Source organism: Natrix helvetica (genome assembly GCF_964273705.1).
Source record: "Natrix helvetica genome assembly, chromosome: 3".
NCBI lineage: Eukaryota > Metazoa > Chordata > Lepidosauria > Squamata > Natricidae > Natrix > Natrix helvetica.
Window position 1 is genome coordinate 14,117,502 of NC_138549.1, and position 21,680 is coordinate 14,139,181.

Below are 21,680 nucleotides of genomic sequence, written 5' to 3' on the forward strand. Positions count from 1 at the left end.
GGCTTCCTGTGGTCTACCGAGTGCGTTTCAAGGTTTTGATTATGATCTTTAAAGCGCTTCATGGCACAGGACCTAGTTACATGCAGGATCGCATCCTGCCCCACACATCCCTACGACCAATTCGCTCACACAGAGAGGGACTTCTCCGGGTGCCGTCCGCCAAACAGTGTCGGGGGGCGACACCCAGGAGCAGAGCCTTCTCTGTGATGGGCCCAGCCCTGTGGAATGACCTCCCCCGTGACATCAGGATTATTTCCGATCTCCGCTCCTTCCGTGTTCAGCTGAAGACCCACCTCTTTCAATTATCTGGCCTGGCTCAACCGTAATTTTTCATATTCCTCCTGACTGTCTTTTTAAATTTTAAATTTTTATTGTATATTGGGTTTTTATTATTGGGGTATGTTACTGGTTTTAATTGTCTAAATGTTGTAATCTATTACCTCCTCCATGCATGTATGCATGTATGTCTTTGTATATATGTATGTTTATATATGTCCTAGTGTACGCCGCCCCGAGTCCTGCCTGGAAAGGGAGCGGCTAATAAATCCAAATTTATTATTATTATTATTATCCAGTTTGGGATCCAGTTTCTGCTCCAGTTTCAGGCAAGCAGCACTATGACAGGACATGCAGTCCAACCAGAGGGCTTTTGCTTGCCCACCTGTGTCCAATTCCTTTCCCTGCTCTTCATAGTGCCTGAAGCCTATTGCCCACTGTCCAGAGATACAAGAATGAAAAGCAGGTGTCGAAGCAACATGAAGCTTGAGCCTATGCAGACTCTGGCTCACAATTTGCTGATTTTCCCCTAGTCCAGGGGTCAGCAACCTGCAACTCTGGAGCCGCATGTGGCCCTTTCGTCCCTCTGCTGCAACTCCCTGTTGCCAGTTGGCTCCACAATTGATAGGGTTTTCGGTTAGGACAGGTAGAGGAAAAAAGATGCCACGCTAGGAGGAGATCCTATGGTGGGGAAACCGGACATCTGGTTGCCTCCAGAATTGAACAGAGAGCTTCCAGTTAGAACCTTGGTGGTCTTTGAGTGTTTAAGGGCCCCTGCCCTAGTCACAGCTGCATTCACTGTTCTAATGGGTGTGGGTCAGGTAGAAGGGTGGGGGCGATTCTATAAAGGCCTGATGGGCAAACGCTTGAACTCCTTGGCAGAAGCTCTAAAGAAGCTCCTGGGTTTCTTGCCTAGATCACAGCTGAGGAGTGGTCTGCTCTACTACCTTGACATGAAGGAACACTGAGAAATAGAGAACATGTCCTTGAGGCAATTTGCTTTTTCCCCCACTAAGGTTTAAGCATTTCATTTTGGGGAGATGGGGAGGGAAATAGAATAAAGTTGGGAGCCAACGTGAAAGAAGCAATAGGTTAAGGAGGATTGTAGTGAGAGGTTGCAACTCTGCCAGTTGTTTTAAAATGGTCATGTTTCTCCCAAAATCCACCTACTTCACCTTCCTTTTAATCTTGGAGTTGACCTTAAAAATTCATCTGGACTGTGGTTTTATTGCTGGATAAGCCGGACCGCACATTTTTACCTGAGCCATAAAGTTTATTGGGTCAATTAATATTAGCAAACCTCTTAATATAACCAGCTTCAGCAGGTTATGAAAATATTTTGCAAGTGTGTGTGTCAGGCATAAAATCCTCTTACCTTCGCTACCAAGTCCGGAACCGGGAGCGTGCCTGCGGACACACTCGCTTTGCTTGCCCATGCCACTTCTACACATGCGCAGAACCTTCTGCGCATGCGCTAAGCGTCCATGATTAAATCTGGGCAGGTGGGCGGAGCCTCCTGCCGCTTTCGCCCGAACCGGGGCGAACTGGCCAAATACCACCTCTGGTGTGTGTGTAATCCCAGATAGGTTTCTTGGATGAAAGATGAAATTTCAATGCAGACCTATTGACAAATCGAGAGGGATAAAAGCTATGGAAAAATAATATTTTGCATTTTTTTTCCACCCAAGGGATCATGTCATCCAGCTTTCCCCGACTTGATAACCTTGAGCTGTGGTAGAGTACATTGCATTCCATCTGCAGCCCAAGGACGCTTCCTGGGAGGACGTTGGGATTGTAGTCCAACACATTAGAATGTTAGAACTGATTTTTTAGCTAAAGCTTTCCTAGGTGTAGAGGAGAAATCTTTTTTTTTTTTTTTGCAGTGTTTTTGTGGCTTAAGTCATTCCGGTTTGCATAGAATCTCATTTATTCACTAATGTGAATCCATTCAGTCGGTTAGAAGCACCTCTGAATGAGAAAGCACACCCCTCTCTCTAATGGAAAGCACACAATTTGAGCTCGCTCTGATTTCTGCCGGAGTGCCCAATAGTTTTTCTTTTGCTTTTTCTGTATTTAATCAGCTTTCAGGCACAGTAGGAGAGAAGAAAGGAAGGTGGTGTATTGGCTTCTCTGCCAAAGGGAGGAGAGAGGGGTAATTCTAACAAGGGCCTGCCTTCAAAGAGATTTTCTCTCCCCCCCCCTCCCCAATCCGGAGGGATTCTCTTCCAGGGGGTTTCGCACTGGAGGCTCGTTTGAAGATTTCTGGATTTGGACTGAACAGGTGGTCTTAATTCTTACTAGCTCTTCCACCAAGCTGGAGCTATACACAACTCCCCAGGAAGTCTGCTTGGCTTTGGTTCCTGGAGGGGTGAAACCACGGGGAGCCTCTCCTTTTCTCTATCATGGTTTTATCTTTATTGGAGGGGCTGTAGTCCTCCCTTACACTCGCTCAGCAAAACCCACTGAGGATGGAGTTCTCTTCGTTAGCGCATAAAGACCAGAGGCTTTCGCTGTGATGGAGTAGCTTAAGAGAAGCTTTGAGCGTGGCCAAGTCTGCAGGCTGGTCTATAATTCCAAATTTACCACTGCTGCTAGATAGGTCTAGGGATCCTTCCTGTGCAGGTGGGGTTGTGGTGTGTGTGTGTGTGTGTGTGTGTGATGAACACGATAGTACAGATATCCTTGACTCACAACAGTTTGTTTAGTGACCATTCAGATCTACAGTGGCACAAAAAAAAGTGAGTTACGACTTTTTCACAGTTACGACTTTTTCACAATTATGACCTGTAGGAAATTAAAACCCACCCATCTCCTAGAAAATGAAATATTTTAGGAAATATTAAAAAGGCAGAATATGTCCCCTAAAAAGAGAAGTAGAAACTCAGAGAGGCAGAAACCCAGCCCCCCACACCTCCTTGTCAATGGGCCATTAAGGCCTGGGCCAGTCCATTCTACATTATAAAGTTCTACCCCCTTCAGGCAGAGCCATTTCATTGCCCTTCTGTCAGGCCTGCAGCCATCTTTTCCTTTGGGTCTTTGGCTTGCCACACTTTCTATTCTGCTATGGTATGCATTTTCTATTGTGGGGAAATGGGAGGGGGGATTGTACGGAGTTAGATGCTATGTAGCCAAAATAAAATTCCTTTCTAGAAAGCCAAGGTCATCCTTTGTCTCTCTGCACCTCTGCACCTGACCGGAACTGGATGGGTGGATGTGCCTTCATGGCAGTGGAAGATTGGACCCTGTGATGGACTTGTGGGTGTGGGGCAAGATCTTTAACTTTCAATTAGGTGGGAGAAACTGGGAAGCTTTCAGATTCGGGTTTTCCCAGATGTGCCAACATGGCTCTCTTCATAAATTGGAACTTTGAGCAATGCTTTGCCTTGGATTCTGATTTACTTGTGGATGCTATTTGGAACCCTGACATCTTCATTGCACCACTCACCAAGTTTCAACCAAACTTAGCACACAGACAACCTAGAAAGCTAGCTATGACCTCTGACAGCAACCAATCCGGATACTCTTCCTGTGCCCCAGGAAGTTCAAAGCCCAGAGAGGGCATAAAACCCAGGGACTCTCGGCATCTCTGCCCTTTTCACCCAGGAGCTCCAAGCCATGCGATCTTGTCCATCATCTTTCCAATCAGTCTCCATGTTTCCAGTGTCTTTTTTCCCACTTGGAACTGAACCCAGATGGACATTTCTTCCAAAAGACCTTTGCAGCATCCCTATGGTCATGTGATCAAAATTCAGCCGCTTGGCAAACGGTTCATACTTATGACCATTGCCGTGTCCCAAAGTCACGCGATCCCCCTTTTGCAACCTTCGGACAAGCAAGCCAAGTCAACGGGAAAGCCAGATTCGCTTAATGACCAGGTTTGCTAATTTATCAACTGCAGTGATTCACATAATTCTGGCAAGAAAGGTCACAAAATGGGGCAAAACTCAGTGGAAATTTTGGGCTCAGTTGTGGACGTAAGTTGACGACAACCTGTATTGCATTGCCTTATTGGCTTGATGTTAGATTACCCAACTAAACACTGTGTTAGAGCTAGTGTCAGGGTTCCAAATAGCATCCAAAAGTAAATCAAAGTCCAAGGCAAAGTATTGCTCAAAGTTCCAATTTATTAAGAGAGCCATGTTGGCACATCTGGGAAAACCCGAATCTGAAAGCTTCCTGGTTTTCCCCCACCCAGTTGAAAGTTCAAGCTCTTGTCCCCACACCCACAAGTCCATCTTCCACTGCCACGCTGGCAGTTCCACCCATCCAGTTCCAGTCAGGTGCAGAGGTACGAAGACAAGGGATGACCTTGGCTTTCTAGAAAGAATTTTGTTATGGCTGCATAGCATCTAACTCTTACAATCCCCCCTCCCATTTTCCCGTGTAAGACGGCAGCTCCGATCACGCTTTGCTCGCACAATAGAAAATGCATAGTAGAATAATAGAAAGTGTGGCAGGCCAAAGATCCAAAAGAAAAGACGGCTGCAGGCCTGACAGCCAGTTTGGTTTTGTGGTTAAGATACCAAGCTAGAAAAGAGGCCATAAGTTCAAGTCCTACCTTAGCCATGAAAGCAAGCTGGATGACTTAGACCAATCATTTTCTCTCAGCCCAACCCACCTCATAGGGTGGTTGTTGAGGGGGGAGATGGAGGAGGAAGATGTGTTAGATATGTTAGCCACCTTGAATTATTTGTAAAAATAATAAGGATGGGATATAAATGAATGAGAATAAAGATGTTTTGCCTTATTCTATTTTGCCTCAATGAGCAGAATTATCATTCTTTTCCAATGCCCTTTCATTTCCTTCTTTCATTTCCTCATCTGCATTCATGGGGATTACATACTTTGCTAATGTACAGAGAAGAAAGGAGATACTGTAAAGCCACTTAAATCATAACACTTAAATAACTGCATGATAAATAACCCTTGGACTGCAAGGTGATCAAACTGGTCAGTCCTAGAGGAGATCAACCCTGACTGCCCTTTTGAAGACCAGATCCTGAAGATGAAACTCAAATACTTTGGCCACCTAATGAGAAGGAAGGACTCACCGGAGAACAGCCTAATGCTGGGAAAGACTGAGGGCAAAAGAAGAAGGCGACGACAGAGAATGAGGTGGCTGGACGGAGTCACTGAAGCAGTAGGTGTGAGCTTAAATGGACTCTGGGGGATGGTAGAGGACAGGAAGGCCTGGAGGAACATTGTCCATGGAGTCGCTATAGGTTAGACACAGCTTCGAAACTAACAATAACAACAACTGCATGAACTCAATCCACCACAGATATATAGAACCAACATAAAATGCAGAGGAAGGACCTAAAGAAAGTACTGACAGAGGAAAAATGTGAATTCAGTTCCTTATTCTCACTTTTCTTTCTAATTATTTTCCCTCCATTAGTGTTTTTCCCACTGTGACAACTTTTGCTGATATACTGTGTAGAGTAGACTTTTCCAGAGTAAGTGAATGGCGGCAGCGTGGGAGAAGTAAAGGAATTTCAACACTGGCCACCAGAGGCGCTGTAATAAGTATTATTTCAGCATTAACCTCCAGAGATTAAAACCTTTCATAAATCCAATCTTCATTAAAATAAAATAAAATTAAAAATTAAAAAGATTAGGTTTTTGAATTACATAATTTTTAACTTCTATTTTTATAATTTTAATTAAAATGGAAAAAATGTTTTTAAAAAATTAATTAGACTTTTTAAAAATATGAAACAACATTCGTGCAGAATAGGTGCTGTTTTGTGTTGTATCTCTACCAAATGTAAACTAATTGAAACAGCTGAGTTAAAAATTAAGAGTTTAGTGATAAGTCTAACCGCTCTGAAATTCAAAAAAAAGAAGAAAGAAAAGTGCAAGAAACAAAAAAGTAGACCAGACTTCCTCAAAGAAAAAAAAAACAATAGCCGATGTTGGTGATAGGAGACTCGCTGCTCGGAAAACGAACCTGTATGCTGGTTTGTGCATGTTCTTCCATACCACTCTCATTACGCTTCTCTGCACACTCGCTCTCCTAACGGGGAGCTTACTTACTTAACAGAACCAACAATTTGTAGACTGTACAATCTTATCTGGGGACATCTAAGATCAAAGATGTGAGTGAGAGCCTTACTAAAATAGTCCACATATTCTCTTTTAGTGGGACGAATAACATGACAAAGAGCCTGAAAAACAATATCAAAAGACTATGAGTAGCTAGTTTCATCTTTTTTATCTTGCTCTACAGAGTAGAGAGTTGGTCCCTGACAAAAAAACCACTTGAAGAAATTAGAAGCATTTGAAATGTGGGTTTACAGGCGGCTGTTACCTATAAACTGGCTTGACAAAATCACAAACGAGGTGATAAGCTGCCTGGAAAAGCCAAGGGAAATCATCAAAGCCATTAAAAGGTGAAAGTTGGAATATTTTGGACCTGTGAAGCGACACCCAGAAAAATATGGCATACTTAATTCTCCAGGGAAAGATTGAAGGCAAATAAGGTCCAGGCAGAAGAATAACATCATGGCTTCAAAATCTAAGGGACCAGTTTGGACAAAACTCAGCACTTTTTCATGCAGCTGTTTGATTTAGTTTGGTTTATTTGGATTTATATGCTGCCCTTCTCCAAAAGGACTCAATAGGATTGACAAAAATAGGATTGCCAATATGATCGCCAAGGTCAGATGATGGATATGGCACAAAAGACGACAAATGAGTAGCTAGGCATAAAAGCCAAAGAGGTGGGGGCACAGCTGGTGGTTTTCTCTGCACCCCCAATCAAAGTTAGGCATCCAATGAGGAAATGCAGAACTTTTGACATAAACCACTGGCTTAAGGGATTGTGCTGTGGAGAGAATTTTGCATTCTTAGAGTATAGTCTACAATACCTGTTTTTTTTTTGGGGGGGGGGAGGTTTCTGGCAGGGGTTGGGGCTACATCTTACAAGAACTGTGAAGAACATTTTTTGGAAACCCAACTGACTTTCCCTTATTTGAAGGGCTTTAAACTAAAACTGGAGGGAGGAAAGGAGACCAAGTTCAGGACCTAATCCCAAGCATAAACCCCAAAGGCAACCAACTAAGTGATACGAAATAAGATGCAAAACTCAGATACAAAATAGGAGATACAATATGTAGGAAACAAACGCAGGATCAGTTAAAAAGGTTTAGATGTCTATACACTGAAGGTGAAAAGTAGGAGGACCAAACAGGGTGAACATGGAAGGACATGAGGGCAGAGGAGACATTGTCACCATTACTGAAACTTGGTCGGATGAAATGACACCAAGCTGAGGGGAAATAGTCAACAGTGACCAGTGGTGGTTTCCGGATTCCGGTCCAATTGGTACGGTTGGAACGGCCCCGGCGTCACTCACATGGATGTGCGCAGCACGCACATGCTTCGTACTTGCCTGCAACGCTTCCGCAAGCCTTCGCGACGCTCCAGCTGCTCGGCGGAGCATTGCGCAGGCGCTGTATGCACCATGCCCGTGCACGGAAGTGCCAAAGGCTTAAAGGACACCGTACCAGAAAGGTACCCTGTGCTCCGGGCAGGCTCCAGTACACCCGTACCGGGGCGTACCACCTGCAACCCACTACTGATCCTGACATACTTGAACACTGGACCTTCTACAACAAAATGCAATTCAATGGTGAGAAAAGTAAGGTTTTACACTTAGGCAAGAAAAAACAAATGCCCAGGTATAGAATAGGTCAGTGATGGCTAACCTTTTTGGTGCTGAGTGCCCAAAAGATGCATGTGAAACCCCAAAATGCAATGTGAGAGCCCCCCACTCATGCACCCTGCCCCCCTTGCGTATTTTGGCTTCCGGGTTGGTGCAGGCAGCTTTCCAGCCCCAAAACCAGGTGTGTGGGGGGGGCATGGGCTCCCCCACATCCCATTTTAGCTTCCAGGTTGGTGCAGGAGGCCTTCCAGACCCAAAATGCCCCCCCCCAAATACAATGCCAATGCCCCCTACACATGCACCCCCCAACTCACACATGTGGGGCAAAGACCCAAAGACCAGCTGGCCGGCAGAAGGCGCACATGCATGCGTGGTGCAGCTGAGCTGGGGCGACAGCTGGCTGTCCACCAAGAGGGCTCTGCGTACCACCTGTGCCACGCGTGCCATATGTTCGCCATCACGGGCATAGGTGGTACTTGGCTAAACAGCAGTGACTGTGAGAGGTAACTGGGAGTCCTAGTGGACAAAGACTTAGGTGTGAACCAGCAGTTTGCTACATTTACCAAAAAAGCCAATGTACTCTTAGGCTGCGTCAACAGAGGGGTAGTATCAAGATCACATGAAGTGTTAGAATTGCTTTATACTGCTGAAGGGCTCCTGATGGGGCAGGAGATTGGAGTAAAAGACCTCCAAGGTACCTTCTAACTCTGTTATTTTATTATGGTGTCATTGGCCATAATAATTGGGATTGGCAAGAATCATAAACCCAAATAACATCCATTCACTATATCCGCCCTTAAATTTTGCTGTCACTCAGTCAGTTCTGAACTCTATATTGCCGTATCATTTTTCCAGACTCATCTAAAAATAACTGTTTGCTCTCTGTCTATGTGACAATGGCCTTCTAGCCCTGATGATGTTACCTAGTTGGATTATGAAACGTCTGCAAGAAAACAACCAAGCTCAGAGAGCACCACAGACCCTACTGTCTCCTGACATTTTTGAAGTTCATGCTTTTGTCATATTATCAAGCCACCTTGTTTTCTTTTGCCCTCTTTTTCTATGGCTTTTGATTTTCCTAAACATTGAGATTTTCCCCCCGATGATGCTTGTCATTGCATTGTGTATGCCAGGGGTGTCCAAACTTGGGAACTTTAAGACTTGTGGACTTCAACTCCCAGAATTCCCCAGCCAGCCATGCTGGCTGGGGAATTCTGGGAGTTAAAGTCCACAAGTCTTAAAGTTCCCAAGTTTGGACACCCCTGGTGTATGCCAAACACTTAAGTTTTATTGTTAATATTTCCAACAAGGATCTGATTTTACTTCATCTTGTAATGAATTATTTTGTTTTACTCCCAGGCCAAACTACAATTCATATATTATTATTATTTTTTCTTTCATTGTATCTTCCTGATCGTCCAACTTTCACAGATATATGTTGTGATTGGTCTTCAAACTGCATACTTTTGTTGTCAGTAAAATGCCTGATTAGTTCTATAGATTATATCAGGAGGGGAAACATTTGGCTGCCTGCTAATCTTGATTGAAACATTTTAATTTTGTCTCTCCCTCTTTAGGCAACATCTGGGTTTGAGGAGAATCAAGGGATGATAGTGGAGATAGCAATATTTTCCTCTCCCACCCAGTGGTGGGATGCCAAATCTTTTCCTACCAGTTCTATGAGGGCGTGCTTTGCGCGCGCAGCACTCAAAGACTGCCTTCGGTGTCAGCGCTGGTGTTTAGCTCAGCTAAGGCACGGCAATCTGCTCTGTTGCGCGAATTAGCTGAGCTAAAAAGCAAGGGAAGGTTAGGGTTAGGATCGGACAGGAAACATCAGGGGCAGGAGGGCAGGCCCAACCAGAGGTAGTATTTACCGGTTCCCCGAACTACTCAAAATTTCTACTACCAGTCCACCCAAACTTCTCCGAACTGGCTGAATACCACCTCTGCTCCCACCCACCCCCAGTTTTTGGAAGAGATAGATGTTCTATAAAGGAGAGTAAATTTTACCTTTATGTCAGTGGTGAAATCTAATTTTTTCCCCCCCCACCAGTTCTGTGGGCGTGGCTTGGTGGAAGGGGTCATGTGACTGGGTGGACGTGGTCATAGGTTTCTTTTTTTTTTTTTTGTGCTTTTTAAAGCATTTTTTTCCTGCTGGTTCAGGTGAATAGTCAGGAAAAAATGCTCTAAAAAGCAAAAAAAGAGAGAAAAGCTTCCAACAATCGTGTGGGTCAGCTATGAACTTTGCGTGATCGTCGGCAGCTTCTCTCTCTTTTTTTTTATAAAGCATTTAAAGCATCTTTTTTTCCTGCCCGAACCAGCAGGAAAAAATTGCTTTAAAAAGTGGAAAAAAAGTTGAGCTGCAGGATATTTGGAAGCTTTTTTAAAAAAACTACCATATTTTTCGGAGTATAAGACGCACCAAGGTTTTGAAGAGGCAAATTAAAAAAAAAGGTTTTGCACTTTGCAAACCTCCCAAAAATGGCCCGTTTTTCACAAAAACAGGCCCATTTTTTTTTTTTAAAAAAGGGCATGAATAGCCCTTGGGAGGCTTGTAGAGTGCTCCTGGGGGAGGGCAAAAATGAGCAAAAAACGGGCTGTTTTCTCCCCTCCACAGCCCCAGGAGTTCTCTGAAAGCCTCCTAAATGCTATGCACAGCCATTTTGGTAAAGGGGGTGGGGTTTCGGGAGGCATAAAATGCTGCATTCAGTATATAAGATGCACCCAGATTTTCAGCCTCTTTTTTGAGGGAAAAGGTGTGTCTTATACTCCGAAAAATACAGTACTGGTTCGCAGAATCAACAACAATCGTCCCAACCGGTTCGGCTGAACCAGGCCAAACCGGTAGGATTTCACCCCTGCTTTATTCGAACCAGGTTCAAATCCCAGTAAGGGTGTGGCTAGCTGATGAGAGCTAAATAGCTTGAAATAGATCTATACTAGTCTCCCTTTATTTATTTATCAGCACAAATACAACACAAATAAAAAAAGGCAACATTAAAAATATGTTTTTCTGCCTGGATGGTCTCCTGCAGTGAGCCGAAAGACAGAAAGGGGGAATAGTGAGTTCCCTCCCATATTTGGGCATACCAGGAGTTGCAGCACAAATACATACATACATACATACATGCATATGTGTGTGTATGTATGTGTGTCCTTCGGCTCATTACAGAGGACCATCCAGGCAGAAAACCATATTTTTATTTTTAATGTTGCCTTTTTATATTTGTGTTGTATTTGTGCTGATAAATAAATAAAGGGAGACTAGTATATACCTATTTCAAGCTATTTAGCTCTCTTCAGCTAGCCATACCCTTACTGGGAATCGAACCAGGACAGAAAGGGGGAGTAGTGAGCTCCCTCCCATATTTGGGCATACCAGGGGTCGTAACACAAATACATACCTATTTCCCTGGCCTAACTGATAAGGAAGAGAGCCTGTGGCTTAGTGGCAATTACATCGGTCTAATATGCAATACAGCCCTGGTTCGATTCCCAGTAACGGTATAGCTAGCTGATGAGAGCTAAATAGCTTGAAATAGATCTATACTAGTCTCCCTTTATTTATTTATCAGCACAAATACAACACAAATATAAAAAGGCAACATTAAAAATAAAAATATGGTTTTCATATATATATATATGAAACACACACACACACACATACATACATACACACGCATATGCATATGCATATACATCATATACATATACATGCAGGTCTTGGCGTATTCGGGCCTTTTCCCGTGTAAGATTGAGAGTATCTTGGTGACATTTCGACGAGGTCCCACTCGCCATCTTCAGGCTTGTGCCTTTGGCTTTGTGCTTGTGCGAGCAAAGCGTGAACGGAGCTGCCGTCTTACACGGGAAAAGGCCCGAATACAACAAGACCAGCATATATATATGTTTTATTTGTGCTGATAAATAAATAAAGGCACAAATACAACACAAATGTAACAAAGGCAACATTAAAAATATGGTTTATATATATAAACACACACACACACACACACACACACACACACACACACACATACATACATGCAGCCTAACTGCCATATTGACGGTGACTTCTGTGATACACAGAGAGAGAGAGAGAGAGAGAGAGAGAGAGAGAGAGAGAGAGAGAGAGAGAGAGAGAGGAGAGAGAGATTATTGCTTTGTTTCTGTTTCTTTGTAACCCAAGGAGAAAAGTCCTGTCCTTCTAGAATAGAGTCAGTAGATGGCAGGATGGATCAAGCAATGGTTTAGAGACTACAGCCGGCTGCCTAAAAACAGATGAGCAGAGTGAAGAGATACCAGCTGGTGCTGACAATAATTCCCTCAAACTCTGTTATTTGATCACTCTGCAGATGTTCGGAAGTCCTAGCAGCCATGAAGTCCTATCAACCATTGAAGCTCTCTCTCTCTCTCTCTCTGGGAAGTTTGCCCAGAAATTATCAAATCCTCAATTAGAAAATATGTCTCGGTCATTCTGAGAAGTTGCATGTTAAATGGGTTGGAGAAGCTGAACTTTATATGAACGTGTTTGGCCATAAGAGGCTTGAGGGTCATCCTCCTTTTAACCCATAATAGACGAATAAGCTACGCAAGCGACTTTATTTTCATGAATATCCGTCTTTCTTGGCAGAGCCAGGGTGCATTAGTTTAAAATCAAACAGCGTATCAAGAAATCATGAAAACTTGATGGCAAATGAAGATAATGTAAATTTCAGCTTGAACAAGTCATGTTTGATTGGTTGTTTTTTTTTAAAAAAAGGTTATTTTATGTCATAAAGATTCCTGAAATAAGTTACCCTTGAGTGTCAAGAGGTGAAAAGGCCATTTCAAGATTGTTTTTTTTTTAAATGGAACAATATGGTCAGCAATATTAATTCCAATAAAGGGCCCATAAATCCAGAAATAGCTTCTTTGATTACCTGAAAATTTTGTTCATTTCTTGCTCTGTTCTTTCATTAACTTCCTGCCTTTCCTCTTGAAGATTAAGAGCCAGCGTACAATAGCTCCCTTCGTTATGTTCACACAGTAGCCTTGTGAGCCATATTAAGGGTGACTTCTGTGATCCAAAGTCATCTCACAATCTCAGCAACGGAAATTATTACACAGGAAATTTACTGGAGTCTTAATTGGCGCCAGTGTATTCATATACTCCACGGTTTGGAAGATTGATAACTGTGTGTTGGCGCAGTGGTTAGAATACAGCATTGCAGCCTAACTCTGCCCAATGCCAGGAGTTTGATCCTGACTGGCTCAAGGCTGACTCAATCTTCCATCCTTCCGAGGTCAGTGAAATGGGGACCCAGATTGTTAGGGATAATATGCTGACTCTGTAAACCGCTCAGCGAGTGCTGTAAAGCACAGGTGCTTTGCTCCCGGTTTGGCCCAGTTTGGCTGAACCGATATTAGAATTCAGGCCTGGGTTGCAGAACCAGCAGCGACCCAGGCCTGCCATACCCCTGAACCGGTTCCCTCACCACTGCTGGGCTGCTGCCATTTTGGATTTAAGTGACTGTGCATGCACAGTTCACTGTAAATTGTTCTGCGCATGCGCTAAAAACAATTTACATTGAATAGTGCACGTGCGCGGGTTACAAACTGGTAGTAAAACCGGCAGCAACCCACCCTTGCTATAAAGCATTATGAAGTGGTATATAAATGTATTGCTATTACTATTTGCTGTGCCAGCGCACAAATAATTGAGATGGGGATCTATAATAAAGAGAAGTGGCTCAAAAAACTAAGAGGTATTGGGCATGAAGGGGAAGGCATCTTAGACCACATTTCCTAGCCTAGTTGTGTTGGACATCAACGTCTGCCAACACCTGGCCGTACTTGAAGAAGCTTCATCCAGCTGGTGAGAGAGCTAGTGAGTTTTAGGTAAAAAGCAGAAACCAATTAGATAAGATAATGTAATTGGCTACATTATTTGCAACAGAATCCCCATTCAATGAAGTACTCTGATTCCTATGAATATTAAGACAAATAGCCCACCTAGCAGGTTGAAAGCCTGCAAATGCGAGTAGATTAATAGGTACCACTTCAGTGGGAAGGTAACAGCGTTCCGTGCACCTCTGCATATAGCCATGCTGGCCACATGATAATAGAGATTGTCTGTGGACGATGCTATCTCTCTCGGCCAAGAAACAGAGATGAGCATTCTACCTTTACCTTAAAATCCAATGATATAGCAGCTATTGGAGCCTACAAAAATCTTCACAAGTGTTGCTAAAGAAAAGGGCTGCTGATGGAATGCTCTAGTATTTGGGGGGGGGTGTATGGAGGGGGCACTGGAGAAATAGCAATATGCCAGGTAATTCTGGCATGGGATTGCATTTGATTAATAGAGATGCACATTACAAAAGCCCGCTCACGTTTTAATGGTTGTGATTGGTAGGAATTTCAAGAAGAGATCATTAAACATGACCCCAAATGGTACTCAAACTCTCTATCATTTTAAGGAAAAGGCTGTTGGGTTAAACCCATGAATTTGCATCAACACTAACTGATTATCACACATCACACATCCTTCCCTTTCCTAACTCACTCAGCATGTGGCCCAGCAATAACTATCCAATGAGTACTCAGAAGCACAGTACAATATACTCATCTCACATGAGAAATAATTTCTTTTGGAAGGATACTGAGTGAATGATTGCCCTATAGCTTGAGTTACTGAAACATTTCCTTAACAATCCTTTTTTCCCCCTGACTAATAAAAATAGGTTGATTTTGGATAAAATTCTGGATACCTCTGATGTTGCCTTGCTTGAAAGAGATTGCCAGTTACAGATTAAAAACTAATGCGTATCAGAGCAGGCAGCAGCAATCATAAAATAAAATCTAAATTCGTAAGAATTAGGTTTAGACAGACCAATTAGTCAAGCATGAAATTTCAAGGATGGATAACAGATTAATAGAGTTGGAAGGGATCTTATAGGTCATGTAGCCCAACCCCCTGTCAAGCAGGACCCTACACCATTTCTGACAAATGGCAGCCCAATTTCATCTTGAAAGTCTCAAGTGATGAAGCCCCCACAACTTCCGAAGGCAACTTCTGTTCCATTGGTTGGTTGTTCTCATTGTCAGAAAGTTCCTCCTTATTTCTAGGTTGAATCTCTCCTTGGTCAGTTTCCATACATTATTCCTTGTCTGGTCTTCAGGTGCTTTGGGAAATAGCTTGACCCCCTCTGTGGCAGCCCCTCAAATATTGGAACACTGCTATCCTGTCTCCACTGGTCCTTCTCTTCATTAGACTAGCCATGCCCAGTTCCTGCAACCCTTCATCGTATGTTTTAGTCTCCAGTCCCCTAATTATATTGGTTGCCCTTCTCTGCATTTTTTGTAGAGTCTCAACATCTTTTTTATAGTGTGGTGACCAAAACTGGATGCCTTACTCTAGGTGCAGTCTTACTAGGGCTTTATAGAGTGGTATTAGTACCTCACTTGATCTTGATTGTATCTCTCTATTAATACAATTTAGGATTCTATTGGCTTTTTTTGGCTGCCGCTGCATATATTCAGCTAGTTGTCCACTAAGATTCCAAGTCCCGCTCACTGCTATTAAGCCTGGTTTCACCCAGTTTATATGTGTACTTTTTAACCTAAGTGTAGGACTTTACTTTTCTCTATATTGAATTTCATTTTGTTAGATAGGGCCCAGTGTTCAAGTCTGTCAAGATCCATCTGTATCTTGAGCCTGTCTTCTAAGGTGTTAGCTATTCCGGCCAGCTTAGTACCATCTGCAAATTCCCTGGTAAGTTCCCATTCTATTGATGGTCAACCAGATGCCATAGAAAAATCTGAAGAAGATAAGAATTCCTCATATCTCAAAACAAGATGCTTGTTCTCAGCACCCGAAATCCAAATCAATTGTTTCTGAACATGGCAGTCTCATAGGTGACAAATGTTGGTAGACCCATCTTTCAGAGATGGAGACTTCTGTCTGCACAATCATCAGTAAGATTTGTAGCTACAACAAACAAACCACATGTCTATTGTCTTCCTAACTTGGATAAAGTGTCCTGCCTTCAGAAGTTGGATATATGAGCCAACCAACTTAATGGCTACAATCAAACAGGCCATTTATTACGATTGCCTGTTCAGTCACCTTAAACACAAGCAATATTTGTATCAATAGGAGATCAAGCTTTGGAGCTGTGCTTTGAGTAGCTTTCATGGAACGTGAGCTCCTTCATTGCTAACTGAGCAAGCCGTGATAAATCATGATAAACGAGCAAGCCGTGACCCTCAGGATTGTCCCCCCTTTGTGGTTGTCATTCACCTTCAACAAACACAGTGTGAGCAGTCAGTGGCAATTCCAAACACAGGTAATAACTCCAACTGCAGTATCCAAAGGTAAGCATATTGGTATCTAACTACCTGTAGCGAGCAAGCAGCAGTTCCTTTGGCAGATATCCAAAGATGTTTGTATCTGCAATCTGAATAGCGTCTTTCATGAAATCCTCACTCACAAACCCATCCCTCACTGACTGTTCATTGGGAGGGGAGTGTGGCAAAAATGATCTGAGTAGTGTATTATTTCCTCTCTCCCTATCCAATCAGGCGATACCAAGTTGCTTGTGTCTTGATAAAAAGCAATTTAGCCATCATAAAAAGAAATGCTGTTTGACATTTTACCATCTTGTTATCCACATTAATTGAGAAGTCATTTCTTCCACGTTGGACCAGTGTTCGCATTTTAAGGCCTTACTTGTGCACTTATATTGAGCTAAGCAAGCATCTTTTTTAAAAATTACAGTGTTATTAGTTTATAGTGCAGCATACAAAGAAAATACAAAAATAAATAATGGGGAAAAATAAGGGAAAAGGGAAAAGAAAAGGGGGAAAAGAAAAGGGGCGGGAGAAAGAAAAAGCACTGATTTCAAAACACTTCAATTTAGTAGAATAAGGCATTAACATCAAACCTCAACTTTTTACTTTTACATAATAGTTTTAACTAGTCATTTCTATAGCAACAAATCTATCTAATTGGTAAAACCCAAAATCAAAGTTTCTTTTTTCCACCCCACCTCAAGCACAAAGTCTAAAAGCAGTTTCCAAGTAGAAATAAAGTATTTGCATTTTTTTCTTTAATCAAAGCCGATCTATGATATTTAACTTTATATTTTAGTATGTCTGGCTAAGGCATTGCCAGGATGGTTACACTGTGTCCAATGTTTTAATGTGTGCATATAATAAAAAAACTTTTTAATTTAAATAAAACCCCAAAGCTGATTTAAGCAAGCATCTTTGTTTTGAATTCCATCCCATCACTTGTCTGAAGAATTACAAATAATTCTGAAAGAAATGGTTGTTTATAATGTACATGTGGTCAATTCCTGCTTAATTAAATATAGGAGCATAAAATACAATTGGACAAATCCTGAATATTAAGGTAAGAGAGCTGATTCAGACACATTCTTAATCTGCAGATGTGAATACAATCACATACAACATATGTGTTGTACAACAGCTAACTGGTCTCAGATGTTTGGAAAAGAACGTCTTCAAAAATAACTTTACACTTTAAATTATTCCCTGATATTATTATGGTTGCATTCACATGTAATACACAACCAGTTAAAACAAATTGTGCTTTTGGGGAAAAAAATCCAGAATCAAACTTCCAGAAAAGCTACATAAATATGGTTACTTTAGCCAGTTCCTTGTTTGTTTTCTCTGTCTATCAGTCCTCAGAAGAAATATGTTATAAACTAGGAAGAAGGATAATTTAAAACCTCACTGGCGTGTCTTTCTTGTAAGCCAATGAAAATTTCTCAACTCTCCCTCCCATATGTATGTGTATGTGAGTATGAGTATATATGCATGTGTGTATGTGTCTAAAATAGCCTAGCTAAACTACTTAGGTAGTATCTGCTTTGTTTTCAGAATCTATCCAGAGTTCACTACATGACACCTGGATGTAATTAATCCTTCCTTCCTTCCTTCCTTCCTTCCTTCCTTCCTTCCTTCCTTCCTTCCTTCCTTCTTTCCTTCTTTCTTTTTTCTTTCTTTTTTTCTTTCTTTCCTTCCTTCCTTCCTTCCTTCCTTTCCTCCCTCCTTGACTCTGCTGGATTTTGTATAAGCCACCCAGACACATTTCAGTTCATTTGGGAGACCATGTAAATACAATGAAAAATGAGATAATGTAGGACTGCCTTGAGTTTCAACCATGATAAGCAGACTCCATTATATTTGTAACTCAAAGACCACCTGTATCCATTCACGTTTGTTCTGGTTCTCCTTCCTTCCTTCCTTCCTTCCTTCCTTCCTTCCTTCCTTCCTTCCTTCCTTCCTTCCTTCCTTCCTTCCTTCCTTCCTTTCTAATTGATTAAGAATCTTTCCACTCTGCTGAGTGTTATCTATCCAACAGTGATATGGCGACAATTTCATTCCTTCAATGAAATGAGAAGCAAAACATCTTCCAAGAAAAAACAAGAAAGCCCAGTTGCCTCCTGAAAAAGCAACTTTGGGACAACAATGTTTGTGTCTTTCCCCAGGATTGTGCAGAAGGACCGGGTGTGGCAAAGAATCATATAGTATTCACATTGTCCCCTCTTGTCAGAAGTAACTCAGGAAGCCATCCCAGTTAGGCTTTCTCTCCCCCCCCCTCCAACTCTGGGTCACCGTATTCATAACCCTGTGTTTATAGCAGCATTAAACTTCCTTAATCTGTTTCCTTCTGCCTGGGTTCTGGATCGCCCATAAAGTTACAGCACACAAACTAGATTAGATTTAGAACTTATGACTGATGTCGGGAACCTGCCTGCAGACTGTCTCTCTTTGATTTCCCCCAGAACAGTTGCAAAGCTGAGAATACAAATCAGAGGGCAATTTGCTTGCAACTTGGTCTGTTGGGAGGTAGCGGGCTATCTTTGTGTTCTGCTTGGTCATCAATAACTGATGAGCCCCCAATTCCCCCATGCATGAGATTAACATTCTCTCTTGAACCTCATGGGCAGGCAAACTCAAAGGGAGGAAAGGAAGATAGCAAGGAAGGCCCATCGTCAGAGCTGCTGCTCATATATTTTCCTCTGTAACTAAGGGAGAAAACTTTACCCAAAACTTTTGCTTTTTATGAGTCCTGATTCAGTATTGGCAACTCATTAAAACAGCCTGGATACAGTGTCCACGTTAGGGGGGAAACCCTATCAGTGCAGAATTTACTTTTGAGCAGATTATGACAAGGATTGTCTTCTTCCTCCTCCTCCTCCTCCTCCTCCTCCTCCTCCTCCTCCTCCTCCTCCTCCTCCTCCTCCTCCTCCTCCTCCTCCTCCTCTTCTAATTCTAATTCTAATTCTCCTCCTCCTTCTAATTCTTCTAATTCTTCTCTTTCTTCTAATTCTTCTTCTAATTTTTCCAATTCTCCTCCTCCTCCCCCTCCTCCCCCTCCTCCTCCTCAACTTTGGGTGTCAAGGGAGATACAAAATTCTGGTTCTTGCACTTCTAGCAGACTCAACCATTGTTATCTGATGCTGTTGTAGTGCGTCTTTGATATTGTCTGTCCATTTTCTTCTGGGTCTGTCTTGTTATCTTTGGCCTTCTTCTCTTTCAGACAGTGAGGAGGTTGAGGAGGAACATGGGCCAGTCCTGGAGTCTGGGGAAGGCTCTGGTGAGGGCTCTGTGTCAGAGGCAGAGGGGGAGGGCAGAGCCGTAGGCCAGCTATCATCTGCCTTCAGAGTCAGACATCAATGAGGCAGATGAACAGCTGGAGCCTGTTCCCAGTGTGTGGATGCGCAGAGTTGCCAGACAAGGGGAACAGCTAAGAAACGGGGGTCAACTTTGGAGTATGGCCACAGGTGGGAGTTCCTTGCCAGGTTTTGCAGATATCGGCTTGGCAGCTCTCCAAGCCAGATAAGGTCTGTGACTGTAAATCCTCCCTCGAAGGACTTTGATGGATGTGAATGAGCAGAATTCACAGTCAATTAATAAAATCTGTATAAAATATAAATCTGTGGCCAGTCAGAGGTGGTATTTGCAGGTTCTCCGAACTACTCAAAATGTCCGCTGCCTGTTCTCCAGAACTGGTCAGAACCTGCTAAATACCACACACACACACCCTCTCTCTCTCTCACACACACACAGAGCCATTTTTATATAGATAGATTGTTTGATTTTTTTTCCAACTGGAAATGAGATAGCCGTAAAACCCTTCCTTCTGTATCTTTTTCACTCTATGAAAACAGGGTTACAGATCAATTGATTTACCATCACAATTGATTAGGCGACTTTCCTGCTATCTCTCTTGTGGCAATAGGCAGACCCTCGTATGGATCTTTCATTAGAGAAGTCACCGAAAAGCTGAAGTTCATTGGAAGCTGATATAGCTTGTCACTGACTCCTTAGTCCATTAACTGGGCATTAAGATTATTTAATGGTTACACATAAAAACCCAATTCTTGTGTCATTAGATCCAACATTTAAAAAAAAAATAACTTTGAAAAGAAAATCCTTATAAGCTCTTAACATTGATTTCCTGCTGTATTTGAACTTACAAAGAGGAGAGGATGAACTCGGATTGTTTACTCACGTAGTTTCTATGGCACATTTTAGTTTGTCCGAACATTTTAGGTTATCCTAGGTCTTTTATGAGAGAGAAAGCGGGGGGAAAAGAGGCATTCATGTATCTCTTTTACAATACAATACAATACAATACAATACAATACAATACAATACAATACAATCAATACAATAATAAAATAAAATAAAATAAAATAAAATAATACAATACAATAAAATACAATACAATACAATAGCAGAGTTGGAAGGGACCTTGGAGGTCTTCTAGTCCAACCCCCTGCCTAGGCAGGAAACCCTATATCATTTCAGACAAATGGCTATCCAACATCTTCTTAAAAACTTCCAGTGTTGGGGCATTCACAGCTTCTGGAGGCAAGTTGTTCCACTGATTAATTGTTCTCACTGTCAGGAAGTTTCTCCTCAGTTCTAAGTTGCTTCTCTCCTTGATCTGAGGAGAAACTTCCTGACAGTTAGAACAATTTTGTCCATTCTTCTACTTAATCTTATTGGCTATGGCAAGCAGTCTGATGTTAGCGATGCCCAAATGGTGCCTTGGCTATATCAATGCCAAAGATGTTCGTTCTCTCTCTCTCTCTCTCTCTCTCTCTCTCTCTCTCTCTCTCTCTCTCTCTCTCTCTCTCTCTCTCTCTCTCTCTCTCCCTCTCTCTCCCCCCTCTCTCTCCCTCCCTCCCTCCCCCCTCTCTCTCTCACACACAGAGCTATCACCATCTTGGACAATTTTAATTGGATGCAAGTGTGCCTAGCACGCATCCAGCACACCCATGAGCAAACCAACAGCCTGCTGGAACTCACCCCTCACATTCACACTCACAAACACAGTGAATTAGGGAAGTTATGAAAAATGGGTTCTGATGGGACATTTATTGTGTCACTACTTGTAATTCCGTGACACAAGAAGAACCACCAGGGCAATTCCATAGAATCATAAGAGTCATCACAGACACTTTGGAAGAAAAAAAAATCTGTCTTCTGGAGAAACAGATCTTCCAGTCAGTTGAACAAAAGGAAGTGAAAATGTTCAGGGGATTCTTAAAGAATGGCAGATCAATCGCAAATGTTGTCATCAAAAGCATTTGCATTGGAAACCAGAAGAGCAGCTCCCTGGCGCACATGTGCGGGAGCGCCGGAAAACGGAAGAGCTGTTTCCCGGTGCGCATGCATGCCAGGGAGCTGCTCTTCCAGTTTCCGGCAGTCTCCT